This window comes from Artemia franciscana, chromosome 8 (genome assembly GCF_032884065.1).
Source record: "Artemia franciscana chromosome 8, ASM3288406v1, whole genome shotgun sequence".
Classification (NCBI taxonomy): Eukaryota; Metazoa; Arthropoda; class Branchiopoda; order Anostraca; family Artemiidae; genus Artemia; species Artemia franciscana.
Genome location: NC_088870.1, coordinates 30,409,361 through 30,426,997, shown reverse-complemented (window position 1 = coordinate 30,426,997; position 17,637 = coordinate 30,409,361).

The following is a 17,637-nucleotide window of genomic DNA, read 5'->3' as shown; positions in this document are numbered from 1 at the left end:
AATTGGCAACATATGCTTTTTGTTGAAATTCTCGAGTCTTTAGTATCAGCTGCCGCATTGTGAATATTTGCTCCACGGTGGACCTTCCTGGCATGAAGCCAGCCTGTTCGATTCTTCGTTCGCTTCTGAGGAAAGTGGTATAGCGGTCCAGGAGGGTCATAACAAAGAGCTTCCCGGGCACAGAGAGAAGTGTGATGCCACGATAGTTGGAGCAGATTCTTCGACTGCCTTTCCGTTTCCAAAGAAGCAGAATGATGCCCGCTCACCCGTATTTTTGAATCCATTCTGTACGAAATACTATGGAGAACAGTATTTGGAGCCAGAAAAGGGTTGCTGCCCCAACATATTTCAACAGTTCTGCAGGGATACCACAGACTCCTGGGGCTCGGTTGTTTTTCATCCGTTTCAGAGATATCAGGATTTCTGTAGAGGTGAAAGGGTATTGCACACTTTCACACGAGGCCTCAGGGGTGATGGATGCAACTTGAAGATGGTCAGGGTCGGGCTGGCTAACACAGTCCAGGTTTAGAAGTGAAGAGAAGTGATCCCTCCAGGCAGACAGTTGAGCGCTCTCGTCAGTGAGAATATTTCCATCATTAGATGTGATAGGGCCTAGGCAGGATGGCTTTCCATTTGTAAGATCCCAAAGGTGTTTGTATAGAGCGTATGTGTCACCCTTTCTGGTGGTCTTTTTCTCGGTGAACAGCTTTCTGTCTCTGTCGAGCAATTTATTTCTTATGCCGTTTAAATGTCTGTAGGAAACCATTTCCTTCGTTAGGCGTGCTTTGCGACGCTGTTCAATAACATCTAGAGTTTCCTGCGATATCCAGGACTTTTTTCTGGGCTTCAGACGACCGATAGTACTTTCAGCCGGAAGCAATACGACGTCCTTGAATAGTTGCCATACTTCTTCAGATTCTGAAATTTGACCAAGAATGTCTAAACGGTTTGAAATGGAGACAGCATATACCTGTTACGTCTTGGAGTTTGCGAGATTGTTCAGGTCTAATTTGGAGGGGGGATGGTAATCACTTTTCTGGGCTTTCAGGCGTAGTCTAAGGTTAGAGACGACAAATCTGTGGTCGGTATAAAACGACCAACGACCGACAATACAACGCATAAATAATAATTTATTGATCACCCACTTCAAAAACAGAGGTTAAGTGGAGTAAAATACAAAAGAAAAACAGCAAAAGTAATACAAAAGAAACAAATTTAATCACATACAGAAAAAAGACGGATAAGGCGATGAAAACATCCTAGCCTATAAAGCGCTTCAATAGCTAGCTTCGCAGAAAATTTTTCAAAAGCACCAGTAATATCTGTCACACAATACTTTTTAACCAGTTTTGTATTCTTGTAAGAACGAGGTAGATATAAAAGAAATTTACAGTACCGGTAATAATTTATGCGAATACGTTTTAGATCACCAGTCAACAGAAGTGGCCTAATACCAGAACAAAAGAGCACAGAATGATCACAAAAATTTGAGTAAAGCCGAGTTAGCGCTCTTCTTCTATAGAGTCTACGATTTGCTACAATCTTAGAGTAACCGAGCCTAAGCTTATCACTATTATCTTTGACAGCACGAGACCGGAGAGCATTCATAGAATCGCAAACTGTTATACCAAGCCAACGAAACGATTTAACACGAGGAATACTAAAACCATCGCAGTATAGTGATTCTGAACAATTATTACCGTTGAAAACAAGAAACTCGCACTTGTCAATATTTAGGTACAGGCCGACATCACGGAAAGCAGAAGTAACTGACTTCACTGAACGGGCAAGACCAGACTCAGTTTGACTAATCAGAAGAAGGTCATCCGCATAAGCCAGATATGACATATTAGATGGTCCTAGTAGGCACGTAGTCTATATTTTTGATAATACATTTTCAATACAAGCATTAAAAATATACGGCGAAAGAACTCCCCCTTGTCTTACATCGCAACGAACAGGGATATGACCAGAATAAGAATTATCTAATGCCTTAAGGCGAAGGTAAGAATGGGAGTACCAAAAACGAAGCACGTGAATTACCGACGGATTTACTCCTCTCTGGCATAATGCTGTCCATGCTCGAGTATGACAAATACCGTCAAATGCTTTAGACAAGTCTAGGGTTGCGAAATGAAGTACGCGACGAGTGCGATGGGCATCTTTTAATAAAGAAGTCAAAGCACGGTGACCATGCTGACAGCCTAGCTCAGATCTAAAACCAAATTGATTATTATCATTTAGAGCAAGCTTAGTGATATAAGGTAGTAGAAGGTGTTCAAAAAGCTTGCTAAGAGTACAAGCTACCCTTATGGGCCTATAAGAACTGCAAGAAACCGGATCTTTTCCTGTTTTTAGAAGTGACGTAACGCTACCGCATAAGAACGAGTCGGGCACACACGAACTACTCAAACACATTTGAAAAAAACAGTTGGAGATAAGATACCAGTTCAAAAGAATTTGGAACAAGATTCAAAACACTAATCCCATCAATATCCAAAGATTTTGATTTTAAACCCTTAATACCTTTAACAATAGCCCACTTTTCAACTGGAATCACATGTCTCTGACATAAACGTGACGGCAAATTAATTTCAAGCAAACATGAGAAACGCTTATGCACTGCATAATTAACTTTCGAAAATATTTTTGAATAATGTTCGATCCAAGATGGACGAGATATAATATGACTAGAACTTGCATCCGGAAACTTGGCAGAATTTATCACTTTTCGCCGCTCACTATTACTTTTCGGAAAAGTTTCACCGGAGTAACGAACGGAACGAAGATGGCGTTTATATTCGAGTTTCGTCTTTTGTTTTAGATCAAACACAGTGCCCCGAGAAGGTCGACCACAGACAGACCAGATTCTTAACCAGAATTTGGCCTTATTCTTCAATTTTTTCAGCAAAGGATCACACTTCCAAATTGGTTTTTGGGTATTCCGCCTGACACAGATCAGCGGGATGGCCACATCTTCAGCTTGTTTTATACATAAGATAATGTCACGATAATAGCGATTCAAATCAGCACGAGAATTGTCAATAATAGGGTACGCATTTGTGCAAAGAAGATGGAAAGGGACACGTACGGTGGACAGTAGAGCTCCAAGTGTAGCAAGGTAAAGAGGCATGTTCGCACTAGATCAATCACGTTTTTCAAACCACTTATGCGACATTGAGGGTTGGTTCGAGTATATGTCAGAAGTAACCATAATATCAAGATACAGAGGTAAATGGTCATAATCTCATTCATCTTCATCAACATGTACTGCTGAAGTTTGTAATGAATGATGGCAGATACAGTGGTCTAAATTTGAGACAGAACCACTACAGTGGATATGTGTAAAACTGAGGTCTTTCGTTAGGACCTTAAATACTGAGGGTAGACACTGAAAAAGCACTTCCTTTCGTGTCGAGGAAACGGTGATGTCACAGTTTATGTCGCCTATAAGCACCCACTTGCATCCCAGACGCTCAATACCAGATATGAGAGCCTTTAATTTATTGCAGGCATTCGCATAGCTGGAGAAGGAAGAAACAGATCTTCTATCATGGGGCAAATAGGCGTTGATTATGATCACATCTGCAAGCCGGATTGCAAGATAGTGTTCAGAGGATTGGTAGCAGCTAGGAGACAAATAGCTAGGCAGAGATCGCTTAATTATACAGGCAAGACCGCCTGTATAATTATATATGTATATGTATATATTATATGTATATAATATATATGTACTATAATACTATATACATACTATATTATATATGTACTATAATATATGTATATATTATAGTATGTATGAGGAGAGGGGGAGTAGCTGCCCTTGATCAATGTTACTCTTGAAAAGGGCACTACAACTTCTGAATACCAATCCAATGAGCCTACTCAAAGTTTATACGACCACCCCGTCTACAAAAACTTTTTAGATAGATAGATAAGTATATTTTAAAGTCAAATATACGGCCATGAACAAAGTAAATAACATAATGAAAGGCACAAATATATTCCCCCAAGGTATAGCTTAAAACCCATGCCCTGGAGGCTTCGAGGGGGATCATCCTTAAAAACATAATTTTCGGACCTTTCAACAACGCTGAACAAAAGGGCCACCTCAAAATATTTATTTGATTTGTTAGAGGAAATGATGGGTGTGGGGGGGGGCTGGTTGCCCTCCAGTCACTTTTGAACATTGAAAAGGGTAATATCCCTTTAAATTTCTAATCGAATGAGCCCTTTTTGAAGTTTCTGCGACAGTTCCTTCTATACTAAGTCCCCTAGTCAAAAACAAGCCAAAAAAATATATATAAATAAAAACATAAATAATATGTAGTGCCATGACTATATATTACTCAATATCTTTACTTAAGTAGTGCTATTGCGTCGCTTGTGATAACATATAAGGTTTTTATGGAAAGGAAAGTCGTTTGTCCATCAATCTCTATCCGTTTTTGACTGCCCTATTTCAAGTTTTTCAACATTCTCTTTTTCAACATAAAAGTATTTTTTTTCAATATCAAAGTGTGAAAACATCAAAATGAAGTTTTTTCAAAATTAAAGCTTATAAGTCAAACGTCCCCTTAAAATTCCCTGAAAATAGTTTCAAATAGATAAAGGAGCAGTCGCAGTCAAAGTTGCTAGTTATCGCAGATGAAAATTATCAAAGCTGCAATCCCAACCAGTCTTATTTGCAGCCGCGATAGTAACAGCAGTGGTAGTGGCCCGTGAAGTTCCAAGATTCCCTTAGCAGTTCTTGAAATACTACAGGTATGCTTTGGATAGCTTGGATCTAGAAATATTGGAAAACTGTCTTAATCTTAAAAACAAGTAGCTTTTTGTGCACTGAACTAATATTTCGAAAGTGTTTGATAGTATGTTGCATAGCCACAAGTTTTATCGTTGTTGCGTAGAGAAATGAACCCATTTATTAGCCAGTGTTTAACAGGCTGGTATGGTAATAAATTTGTGAGAATTTTTTCGGGAGGGTGACTTATAAACCAAAATTTTCACGTCGTGGAGTAAAACTAGGGCCAGTTTTTAGTTCCGTTATACTTATTGTATACTTAATGGTACATACGCCCATATGCGACTGACAGTATCGACATTATTGCCGTATGTTGATGATATTTTGCTGTTGTCAGGCAATTTAATATCAATTCAAAATACAATTAATATATCAAATTCACATCTACGGTAGATAGGACTAGAGACTGAACCTAATAAAATTTTGTCGCCATTGCTTTAATAAGGCTGAGCTATTTGTTACAAGTGTTTATGTGTTAAGCATTATGAGTGTTTTAGTGTCATGTACTATCGAGCTATTGTAAACTGTTTTTTTTTATAAATTCATGAGTTTTTATGAGTATTATGAGCTATTTATTGTTGTCCTTTTCGTTAGAAGTGTAATTTTATAGTTTTTATTTTTCTCCTGGTTTATTTCCTATACCCCTTTGTGTACATTCGTGTATGTATAGAGAGCACAAATGTTGTTATTATACTTTCTTTGGATTTAGCTCAACATGCCCCTCTATATTTCCCAAAATTTGGCTCAGTAGGACAAATCGCATACTTTAGATTCTTTACCCTGGGAGCAGTTGGGGCATGGCATCCCCAGAGGCATAGCTATAAGACACTGTGATAATTTCTAATAAAATAAACTTTTAAGATATCAATTAATGTTAAGGATAATATTTAGAAGGGCAAGAAGGGGAGAGCCTGCCCTTCATTCCTTTTCAACACCCCTCTCAATATGTCTTTAAAAGTTCACCTCAATAACCTAAGCCGTTCCTTCAATATTGCTGTTGTTCCCTTTTAAAAATTGTCCTACATGCAGTTTGCTTCAGTTTTACTTAACTTCCCTCTGATCATTTTCTAAAGGATTTTACTTTAATATTTTCAGCCTTTTTAGAGGCTCAGGATCAATCATACCTCCTTTTCTTAATAACCAGCTTTGTATATAAGCAATGAGAAACTTAAATATCTTACAACGCTTACCTAAGAGGCTGTGGTGGATAAGTCATCACCGAGGGTATAGTAATTTGACTTTTCGACGATTTTGAAGAAGGTAGCTATTCCAAAATTTTGATCAAATATCTTTGGACGGAAGACAGCTAAAAAGGGAATGGGGGAGGGGCTAGTTGCCCCCGATGATTTTTTACATTCTCTTCAACATGCCCTGACAGTTTAAATGTAGGACCTTCAGCTGTTCCTGTCAAATTGGAGACACCCCTTTTTATAAACAGGGTTCACATGGTATCTTTAGCTTTAGTTTGACATATGTCTTATCATTTTCCAAAGTTCTGCCTAAGCACCCTAAGCCTTTTTGGACACACATCGATTCAAAAAATTCCTTTCCCTAGTGATAAATCTTGCACGTAAAAAAAGACAAATTGCATAATTTACAATACTTGCCCTGCTGGCTGTGGGGGGCGTTGTATTCTTGAAGGCACAGTTACAATACCTTTTGACTGTTTTAAACAAAATCGCTTTTTCAAGTATTTGATGAGCATTGATGGAAGGGAGCATCTAAAATGAGCAAGGGGGGCTGGCTGCCCTCCGATAGCTCTTCAACATCCACTGAAATTTTTAACTTAATACTTTTAGCTGTTCCTTAGATCATTGACGATACGTTATTTTGACAATCAGTACATACATAGTGTGTTTTATTGCGTTTGGCATCCCTCTCTAAATCTGTAGGGGGCTATGTCATCTCCATAAGCATAGTTATTTGAACACTTTTGGAGGGAGAGTTACTAAAAAGGCATGGGAGAGGGCTGGTGGCCTTCTAACCACTTTTGAACATCCCCCTCAGCATGTCCTGGAAGTCCTCAGACATTCTTAAAATATTACAGATCCTCCTTTTTGATAAACTGGACGTAAATTATACCTTTTGATTTTGTATAACATACCCCTTCAACATACTCCAGAGTTCTATCTTAATGCCCTTAACCTTTCTGGGCACACCCAGAATCAAATATTTACCCCTTTTCTAATGACAAATGCACTGGAAAAACATTCGGCAAATGGCTTAATTTACATACCTTGCCCCCGATCTATGGGACTATAGCACCCCTGTAAGTATAACTATGGAAGAAATTATCCCGGGAACTAGTTGGAACAAAATGAATGCTCAAAATTTTTTATCAGTATTGAGCAGAGGGGGCACCTGAAAAGAGCAAGAAGGGAGTGGTTGGTTGCCCTCCAATCTCTCTTTGACCTCTCCTCAACATACTTTGAAAGTTTCTACTTAATACCCTTGGTCGTTCTTTAGATATTAGTGATATTCCCTTTTCACAACTATCAAGCACATAGTGCGTCCTTCTCTATATTTCCTTAAAGTTTCAATTTCTGTTGATACCCTTGTGTCTAACCTGCAAGTGAGCTATGCTAAACTAGCCCAGCTGAAATATTGTAATCGGTAAGTTTTCACGGGGCTACGTAGATCAGTAGCTTTACCGCATGTCCTTTATCTTTCCCCGCTTTGGGGATGGTTCACAAAAACAGAGATATTAGAAGCTAGGTATTTTTTGATACTCATACTGCTTTTAGACATAAATGTATCCCTTTGGAATAAGCATCAGTCGTCTGATCCATGTGAAGTTGTGGCAAAGCAAGAAATTAATGCTAGAAAAGGGTGGCCTTGTGCACTTATTATATGGAGAAGGAGCAAGCTGAAGTCAGAAGGAAAAATTAATAAAGAAAAAATTAAAAAAAAAATATAATATAATAATAAAATATACAAGTAACAACTGCCCCTCCTCTAACTGTCACTCTTAATAGCGAATTAAAGGAACCCTGCCCTGAAAAGAGATTTTCCTGACTAAAGTTACAGAAAAGTTACGTTTGTAAGAGTTTGGACGTTACGAAATTTTTTGGTTTAGTCGCAACCCTGGAGTGCAACGGCGTGGTTTGGCTCAAGTCATCCGACGCTTTCCGTGTTGTATGAACGTATATGGTGATCATGATCTAATCATTGGCGTTGAAGTATTGTTTTTCGTCCCTATTTTTCTCTTTACTCTGCCATGTTTTTGTTTCATTTTTATTTTTCACTTTTTATCCATGTTTTTTGTTTAATTTTCTCCTTTCGGGTGTTCGCTTTTTAAACAAGGACTTTCCAGACAAGCTTTGCTTCGGGTCCGTTTTCCTCCCCCCCCCCCTTCTTCTTAAATGCTATGTATTGTACCAGTCATAATAAATAAGTAAACATAAAAAAATAATATTTAAAAAAAAGGTAATGCGGGAAAATGATCAGTTTGCCACTATTTTTGATTAGAAGAAGAAGAAATAGCAAGGGAAAAGAGCGAGGGAGAAGAAAACCTAGGGAGAAAAATTGGAATCTTGATACTTTTCAAAACCCTCTCGGAAAACAGGAGGCTAGTATTTGTTTGGGTTCAAGTAATAAAATATAAAATATTAATAGACATTGTAAGCCCCCAGCACCGAAATACTTACCTCAAAATTAAATGTTCACCCCTTAATTCATTTTTCAAAAGGAACAATTCAAGGGTAGCAGCTTCCCCCACACTCTAGGATAATCTTATTTTGCGACAAAAAAATCGTCCATGCTGACCAATGTCCATCTGGTGCAGGTAATAATTTCCCGATTCTCTACCTTCAACCGGGAGAGTAATGTGTGGTTGTGGTCAAGTCATCTGACATTTCTTGTGTTTTTCCCCAGACTTCTCAGGTACTCATTTGGAGCTAGGTCGAATCTGGGTGAGCTTACAGAATCACACCTCAGATAATCCTAACTAGATAATCAGCGAAACCAAACCCCCGTCCTTACGGACAGGAGATTTCAAGTCTAAGGGGCAACTACTTGGCTAGTACGGCAACCACGATTTTAGCATAAAGCATCTTGATTCTATTGCGCAATTTATCTAATTTGCATAATCTATTTTAGTTTTTGATAAAAGAAACAACCAAAAACTACTGCTTTGTTACGTTAGGATATTTAGGGTAATTAGTGTAACAACTACCCCCCCTCCAGCACATAAATCAGGCTTGTAAGAGCAACACCAATGCCAATAAATTTGATCAAATAGTTCTTGGTAACAAACTGTAGTAAGGAGTGACCCGGCTCAATAGTAACCGAAACTTTAAAAAAAGGAACTTTGATACCAATAATTCCATCAAAAGAATTACATTTTAATGCTGATTTTACATATACAAGTTTCATCAAGTTTTAGGATCCAGTAGTCCTAGAATGTCGCAAGAGGGCTCATTCTAACGGAAATTAAAAGTTCTAGTGCCCTTTTTAAGTGACAAAAAAATTAGAGGGCTTCTAGGTCCCCTCTCACGCATATTTTTTCCCCACAGAAATTTTTGAATTGAAAAGGGAATAATTGTGGGAAAAGTCAAGTCATGGCCAATTGTAGAAAAAGCCAAGACAGATTGTCCAATTAAATGGGTATCAAATCAAGGTTAATTTTATCCCTTCGATTGCCGCTGTTACTGTCTCCCGCATGTGCTACACCTCTCGTGCATGTCACTAAACAATGCTGAACTAGAGTCAACCTTGTTGGAGGGTCTCCCCGGGGAACACACGCTGGTTGACAGTAGTTTACTTGACCCCAAAGTCACCAAATCAAATTTTGAGATAGCCATTCTCTTCAACTTAGTCGAAAACCTAATAAATTTGTCCTTGGGGACGACTTAATCCCCACAATCCCAGGGGGAGGGGCTGCAATTTACAAACTTTGACCATTGTTTACATATAGTAATGGTTATTATAAAGTGTACAGACGTTTTCAAGGGCAATTTTTCGTGGTGGGGTGGGGGTGGTTCGGGGAGGGAATACGTGGTAGGATCTTTCTATGGAGGAAATTATCATGAGGGAAGAGAATTTCCATGAAGGGGGCGCAGGATTTTCTAACATTACTTAAAAAAACAATGAGAAAATTAATAATTTTCAACCTAAAGCAATGAGCAGCATTATAACTTAAACGACCATAAAATATTACTTAGATAAGGGACTTGGTCTCCTCCACACTACATTGCTCTCTACGCTAAAGTATTTTTTGTAATTTCAACTATTTATTCTGCTTCCTTTGTGCTTCAGGGGGCATTCTTAAAGATTTCGGACAAAATTCAAGCTCTGGTGTATAGAACGAGGTACTGACAAAGGGGCAAACCCCCTCATATACGTAATAAAAATACACAAATATAGAAGTTCATTGCGTAAGTTAATTCGTAATGTATTCGTAAGGCATTTTTAAGTAACTGAAAATTGGAGGGCAACTTAGCCCTCTCCTCCACCCTTTTTTTGTACCTAAATCGTCCAATCAAAACTTTGAGAAAACAGTTTAGCAAAAAAAATATATATATACAAATTTCGTTTTTTATTCATGCGCGGTGAGCCAAAATCAAAACATGCATTAATTCAAAAACGTTCAGAAATTAAATAAAAAAAGTTTTTTTTAACTGCAATTAAGGAGCGACATTAAAACGAATAGAAATTATTCCGTATATGGAAGGGGTTGTCTTCTCCTCAGCGCCTCGCTCTTTACCCTAGCGTTTTTATTCTTTTAAAACGTAGAGTTGTGACAAAGAGTCAAACTTTAGCGTATTTAACGCTAAAGTTTGATTCTTTCTCTCAACTCTTCTTTTTAAAACAGTAAAAAACTTTAGCGTAAAGAGCGGGGCGTTGATGAGGAAGCAGCCCCTTTCGTATACGAAGTAATTTCTGTCCTTTTTAAGTTTTAATGTCACTCCTTACTTTCAGTTAAAAAACTTATTTTTTTTTTTTATTTAATTTCTGAACGTTTTTGAATGTTTTGATTTTGGCTCTCTGCAGAGGAATAATTAAAACAAAATTTGTATATTTTTTTCTTTGGCTAAATGGCTTTCTCATAATTTTGATCAAATGATTTTGAAAAAAAAGAGCGGGGAAGGAAGCCTAGTTGCCCTCAGATTTTTGGCTAATTAAAAAGGCAACTAGAACTTTTAATTTTTTACGAATCTTTTTATTAGTAAAAGATATACGTAACTTATAAATTAGCTTACGTAAAGAACTTTTGTATTCTCATTTTTTTATTACATATATGAGGGGATTCGCCCCCTGGTCAGTACCTCGCTCTTTACACTAAAGCTTAAATTTTATCCCAATTCATTAAGAATGACCCCTGAATCACAAAAGCCGTAGAGTAAATAGTTGAAAATACTAAAAAATACTTTAGCGTAAAGAGCGAGGTATTAGGAGGAGGTGAGCTCCTCATATGGGCAATAATTTCTGTTCGTTTTAAGTTTTAATGCTGCTCCTTACTTAAAGCTGAAAAAACTTTTTCATATTTATTTTTTCATTGTTTTTTTTTAAGTAATGCTAGTAAATCCTGCGCGCCCTTCATGGAAATTTTCTTCACCCATGACAAATTCCTCAATGGAAAGTTTCCCCAGCATATCTCCCTCTTCTCAACCCCTCCCCCAACCAAAAAATCCTCCTGAAAACGCCTGTGCATTTCCCAATAACCATTGCGATATGTAAAAACTGGTCAAAGTTTGTAACTTGTAGCCCCTCCCACGGGGACTGTGGGGAGTAAGTCGTCCTCAAAGACATAGTTATAAGGTTTTTCGACTACATTGAATAAAATGGATATCTCAGAATTTTGATCCGTTGACTTTGGGAAAATAATTAGCGTGGGAGGGGGCCTAGTTGCCTTCCAAGTTTTTTGGTCACTTAAAAAGGGCACTAGTACTTTTCATTTCCGTTAAAATGAGCCCTATCGCAACATTCTAGGACAACTGGGTTGATACGATCACCCCTGGGGAAAAAAAAAATAAATAAACACGCATCCGTGATCTGCCTTCTGGCAAAAAATACAATATTCCACATTTTTGTAGATAGGAGCTTGAAACTACTACAGTAGGGTTTTCTGATACTCTGAATCAGATGGTGTGATTTTCGTTAAGATTCTATGACTTTTAAGGGGTGTTTCCCCCAATTTTCTAAAATAGCGCAAATTTTCTCAGCCTCGTAACTTTTGATGGGTAAGACTAAACTAGATGAAACTTATATATTTAAAATCAGCATTAAAATGTGATTCTTTTGATGTAGCTATTGGTATCAAAATTCCATTTTTTAGAGTTTTGGTTACTATTCAGCCCGGTCGCTCCTCACTACAGTTCGTTACCACGAACTGTTTGAAAGAGTGGGGCGTAGAGGAGGGGAAAAACCCTTACATATATGGAATAATTTGTGTTTGTTTTAAGTTTTAGTGTCGCTCCTTTCTTGCGGTTAAAAAACTTGTCTTTTTTAATTAATATGGACCTAAAACTATCTAATTTGCATCTGAATTCTTTTCTTTTTTCTACTGAATGCTAGTGTTTATTCTCTTTCATCTTTATTTAACACGTATTGTTTGATTTAGTGTATTATTTATGGTGCTTTTAGTGCATTAAGAGTGTGCTGTATGGCCCATAACAAGTAAAGTATATTGACCCGAATAATCTTTTTTCGTTTGAAATAGTGTTTTAGCACTAATAAAATGATTAATGATTGATTGATAAAATTTAATGATTTCGATATCGACATTATGCGGCAATACTGTAAATATATAAAGATAGCCAGCCTATCGTCATGCATGATTGGGTGGTATAGTTTGAGTCAATGATTCTTGTTGAAATGAAGGTGATATTACAGTCCACAGTCTAACGTAATGATGAATCTGGGCATAAGAAATGGTGTATTGGATGTGTTCAGTTTAATTTTATTGATTGAAATTTCCCTAGATGTAAGTTTTTTTGTAAAAATTAGCTTCTTCAAGGACTTTTTTCAATTATTTTTATGAGGATACAAGAAAGGTAGTTTTCAAAATTGTTTTTCAAATTTTGTTCATTCATTTTTATCTAAAATGATAACTAGACTCAGCATCACCTGAAATTTTCATCTGAATACCTTAGCTTTTCTAGGCACCAACGGCCAAGCATGCCTCAACTTCCCAATAACAAATACTGTATGTAAACATGGGCATGATGTATAACTTACGGCCTCTTCCCCAAGGGCTATGAGGGGGGAGTAGTTATCTTCAGAGGTAGTAATATTGTAAATTTCAACTATGCTGAACGAGATGGATGTTGCGGGATTTTTATCAGATATCTTTTAGAGGGGGGAAGCTTTGTGGGAGGGGGACTGGGTATCCTTCAATCACTTTTGACTCTTAAAAGGGATGCTAGAGATTTTAAATTCCAATCGAAAGGACCTCCTTTCAGATTTTCTACAATTTCCTCCTCACGAAGGGCGTTGGTATAAAAAAAAGAAATACTATTGTACCCACTTTGCTATTTGCTAAGGCAACGCTATTTCACTACCAATGATTTTTTTTTTTATTTCGACAAAAATTTAAGTGTCATACAAATTGACATGGCATCGAATAGCATCGTATATCGTACTATGATAAGACACAATATACCTTTATTGTAATGGGAATGAAAACCCGCTAACATCACGGATTGCACAGCTCTGCTCAGCTAAACAAGAGCCTGTCTTCTTAAGAAAGCCTGATTCCACTTCATTCATAACATTTTACATTTTATTGAGCTTGCCATTAGAACTTGTCACAACAGTAAGTAACCAAAATTCCTTAGCATGCACTGTAAAAACAAGAGTTAAGAAATCACATGGCACTTGTGACGAGGTCGGAAGAGCCAAGAGGTCATATGATATGAGCTCTAGCCAAATTCTAAGAAACAATACATGGCTTTAAAAAGAAAATCAGAGGCTTAATGCCGGTTAGAATTTGAAATAAGAGCTCTGAGTCAAAATGTCCTCATAAATATCAAAATTCATTCCCTATCATCCACTCGTAAGTTAAAAATACCTCAATTTAAATTTTTCCTCTCCCTTGAGCACCCCCCCCCAGATGGTCAAATCGGGGGAAAAGACTTTATGAAGTCAATTTGCGCAGCACCCTGACACGCCTACCAATCTTCATCGTCCTAGCACGTCCAGAAGCACCAAACTGGTCAAAGCACTGAACCCCACCTCCTAACTCCCTCAAAGAGAGCGAGTCCAGTCAATCACGTATCTACGACATTTCATTAAGATACGATCTCTCTTTCGTAAGTTAAAAATACTTCATTTTTTTCTAATTCTATAGAAGTAAACCTCCCCCCCCCCAACTCCTCCAAAGAGAGTATATCCGTTCCGATTATGTCAATCCCGTATTTAGGACTTGTGCTAATTTTTCCCACCAAGTTTCATACCGATCCCTCCACTCTAAGCCTTTTCCAAGATTTTAGGTTTCCCCACCTCCCAACTTCCCCTTCACCGGATCCGGTCAGGATTTAAAATGAGAAAATTTCATGGAGCTCATTGCTGTAATAATATTGCAGGACCAAGTCATCTTTATCCGACAAAGCTGCTCACACCCATGCACATTACCCTCTCCCACGAAGTTCCAAGTCACTCTGAATTCGTCTTATGGTCTCCAGTAGCACCAGTTAAAGTAAATATAGGAGGCAAAATATATTTTTCAAAATTTAGAGAGGAAATGGAGGAGGTCCGGCATCTAGGAGGTCACCGGGTTTGAATCCCTCCCCTTAAAATTTTTGTCCGACTGAAGAAAGTAACAAAAATCCAAGTATACAAATTAGTGAGTTTCTTGTAATCCTCCTCGAAAAATTGTACCCCCCCCCCCCCCGAGAAAAACTCTGGATATGGTCTTGAGGGGAGCTTGTGTTGTTTATTTTTTTCTTTCTGTGAAAACGCGAAAAAAGGTATTTTGCAAAATCAAAAGGAGGGGGATCAATTGCAGTATCTATCGTTTTAACTTTGTCAAACGCTTTTGCCTTGTATGCCAACCGGCGTGAGAAAAGTCTAAGTAAAATGTCTACGGTTAAGCTTAATCTACGGTAGAATCTACGGTAAAATCTCTACGGTAGGAAAGCTTAATTGTCTCTGCCGAAAACGAATAAACGATACCGTAAAGTGAATTCCATCGATTGACAGTGAAATTCCTGCTGAGGCATAAATTTGAAAGAAACTCCTCTAGGTGCTTGTCTAAAAACAATAAAACTGTCGTGCGTTTTTACTATTACATCAATCGGGGAAGCTTCTCATTTATTTTAATATTCATTTATTCAGTAATAATAATAATTCAGATAATTTTTAATAAATTTACATTCAAATAATTTAAAAATAATTTGTTTAGTACTTTCTGGAACCTAATTATTTTACGTAAAGTTTAAAAAAAAAACATAGGTTTTAGCTATAAATATATCGAACGTACCTATAGCACTAAATATTACTTTCTGCCATGGTTGTTTGATATCAAACAACCTTTTCTAATAGATAATTCTAAGGACAAGGTGCCCCTGCCCTTCCTATTTGGAAACCAATACCCGAAAGTCCAAATTAGATCGCTTAATCTTGCTTCTTAACGGGTTCACTTGAGGCCTGATATGCCCTTAGAGTAGATGATCTGACGAAAAGAATTTAAAAAACCTGAATAGACAGGAACATAGTTGATAGTGGCACATTGCCATTAGAACAGGAAGAAATCGAGGCATAGGAAATTAGGCTAAGCTTTGACAAAGAGACGCTAAATTTTCTACTCTGAAAATGACCAAGCGACATAACTTGTCTTTGTCTTATTGGTATGTCTGATTGGTATCTAAGGTTGAAAAGAGACACCCTAGCCGAGTGAGTGGTACACTGGACTTGCAATCCTATGCACTCCTTGACGCATGTTCGAGTTCTGGTGTCGCTTGTCTGAAGTCCTGGTTTGGGATTGTGGTCGGTAGTGTTACTCTGAAAGCCCAGTCGCCTGGGTTGTAAAGGCAATGCGTCTTTGAGTCTTGAACCTTAACCTAGTTGGGTCCACCATTCAATAATTACAGTTAAGGTCTCAATTTTAAGGTTACCTTTTTCAGAACATATCTAAAAGAAATAATGTCAGTCTTACTGTTTTACACTTTTACTTACAATATCCACAATTTTAATGGGGGGACAATGAATTTTCATCTTTGATTTGAAACAGAAGTGACCCAAATATGCTTTTACGCGAAGAATCGCGTGACTGAGAAATTTGGCTACATAAGTGGAATTTACTCCTGCCAAAACTTCGCCAAATACTGAAAAAGATGTTGAATGAAACTTCGCTAAATATTTCAATATTGGTGTACGTGAACAGGAAAGGTGTGTATATAGTGCGAACAGATTTGAAATAGAAGCAATCCTAATATTCACCTAAGCGAGAAAGGCTTTTTCGTCAGGCTACTGAAGGTTCAGCTGCCTAAGTTCGATTTGACTTGTAAAAATGATGTATTTCAATGTGAAAGGTGTGAATGTAATATGAACAGACTCATTAAAAAAAAAAATATATATGTGTCTTCGCGGGAGAGGTTTTTCGTCGAGTGACAGGGGAATTCGGCTAACTTGGTAAATTTAATTCCTCTTCAGGAATTTACTACTTGGTTTCTCGTACTCTACCAATCGATACGGCACGTAGGATTGCAGTAAAGTTGTATTTGCATGTGACACGTGGGCTTGTAGTGCGAACAGGTTCAAAACACAAGCAATTCGAAGATTCACCTACGAGAGAGTTTTTTCTTTGGGTGACGGTCAGTTCAGCTACTTAAGGGAAATTAGGTTCTTCTCAGAACTTGATTAATCCACGGAGTACGATGCATTGTAAAACGATGTACCTAAACGTGACATATTTATGCAAAATATTTAGACTTTCTAATAGGGCTTTGTTGGAATAAGGAGATCCTGTTGAAATATTGTGGAATATTTATGTTATTATGTGTTCCTCACAAGAACCATGGCAAAGCCCAGATTTATTATATTGGGGGTTTCTGGGGGGGGGGAATATCCTTTTGCTAATGAGCAAGCACAATGAAGCAAAGTCACGAAATGTACTAAAATTTCATTAGACCGTAACATATGTTGACTCTATTGGTACAACACTGTGTAGAATTTGTAGCAGTAAAACTGTTTCGACAAAGAAAACACGGAATGAATTAACTTGAAATGAAATAAAACAAATTGAAGTCTAAAGTTTATCCTCAAATCTCTAAGAGCCCCTTCATTTTTTTTTAGGTCAAAGTGGCTACTCCGTTTATAAATACGTACCGTATGGCCCAGTTGACTAAGTCTTACCTTATTTGTCAAGACGTGCACAAGAGAACCGTGGCGTCATCACAAAAATAAAAAAAAAAAGAATCTGCTCTTCTCAGAGATTCGAAGACGTGTCAAAAGTGGACAAGTTTTATATGACCCATTGAAAGCTATAAACTAGAACTATTTAGTATTGTAAGGTACGTTCAGGTACAGTGGAAAAACGGTGTTTCAGCATGTAATACTATTTGTTTGCCCTGATTTGAAATGACCTCTTTTTCGATTCATTTAAACTTTTTTTCTTGAATTAAATAAAGAGAAGAAAAATAACTTCAAAAATTCATGAAAAATATGATTATGTTTAACTCAATCTAAGTCCCGTCCGACTTACCATACCCTGTTGCATGGTTTGAAATGAAGGTAATTGAAATGTAAAGGGGTTGAGTTAAATTTAAGTTGAATGGGGGTTGAGTTAAATGAGAACTGTTGTAAACCATTCAGGTTATTACCCCATTCTGTTGCAGGGTTTGAAATAAAGGGTAATTGAGTTGTGAAGGGGTTGAGTTAAATGAGGGTTAAGTTGA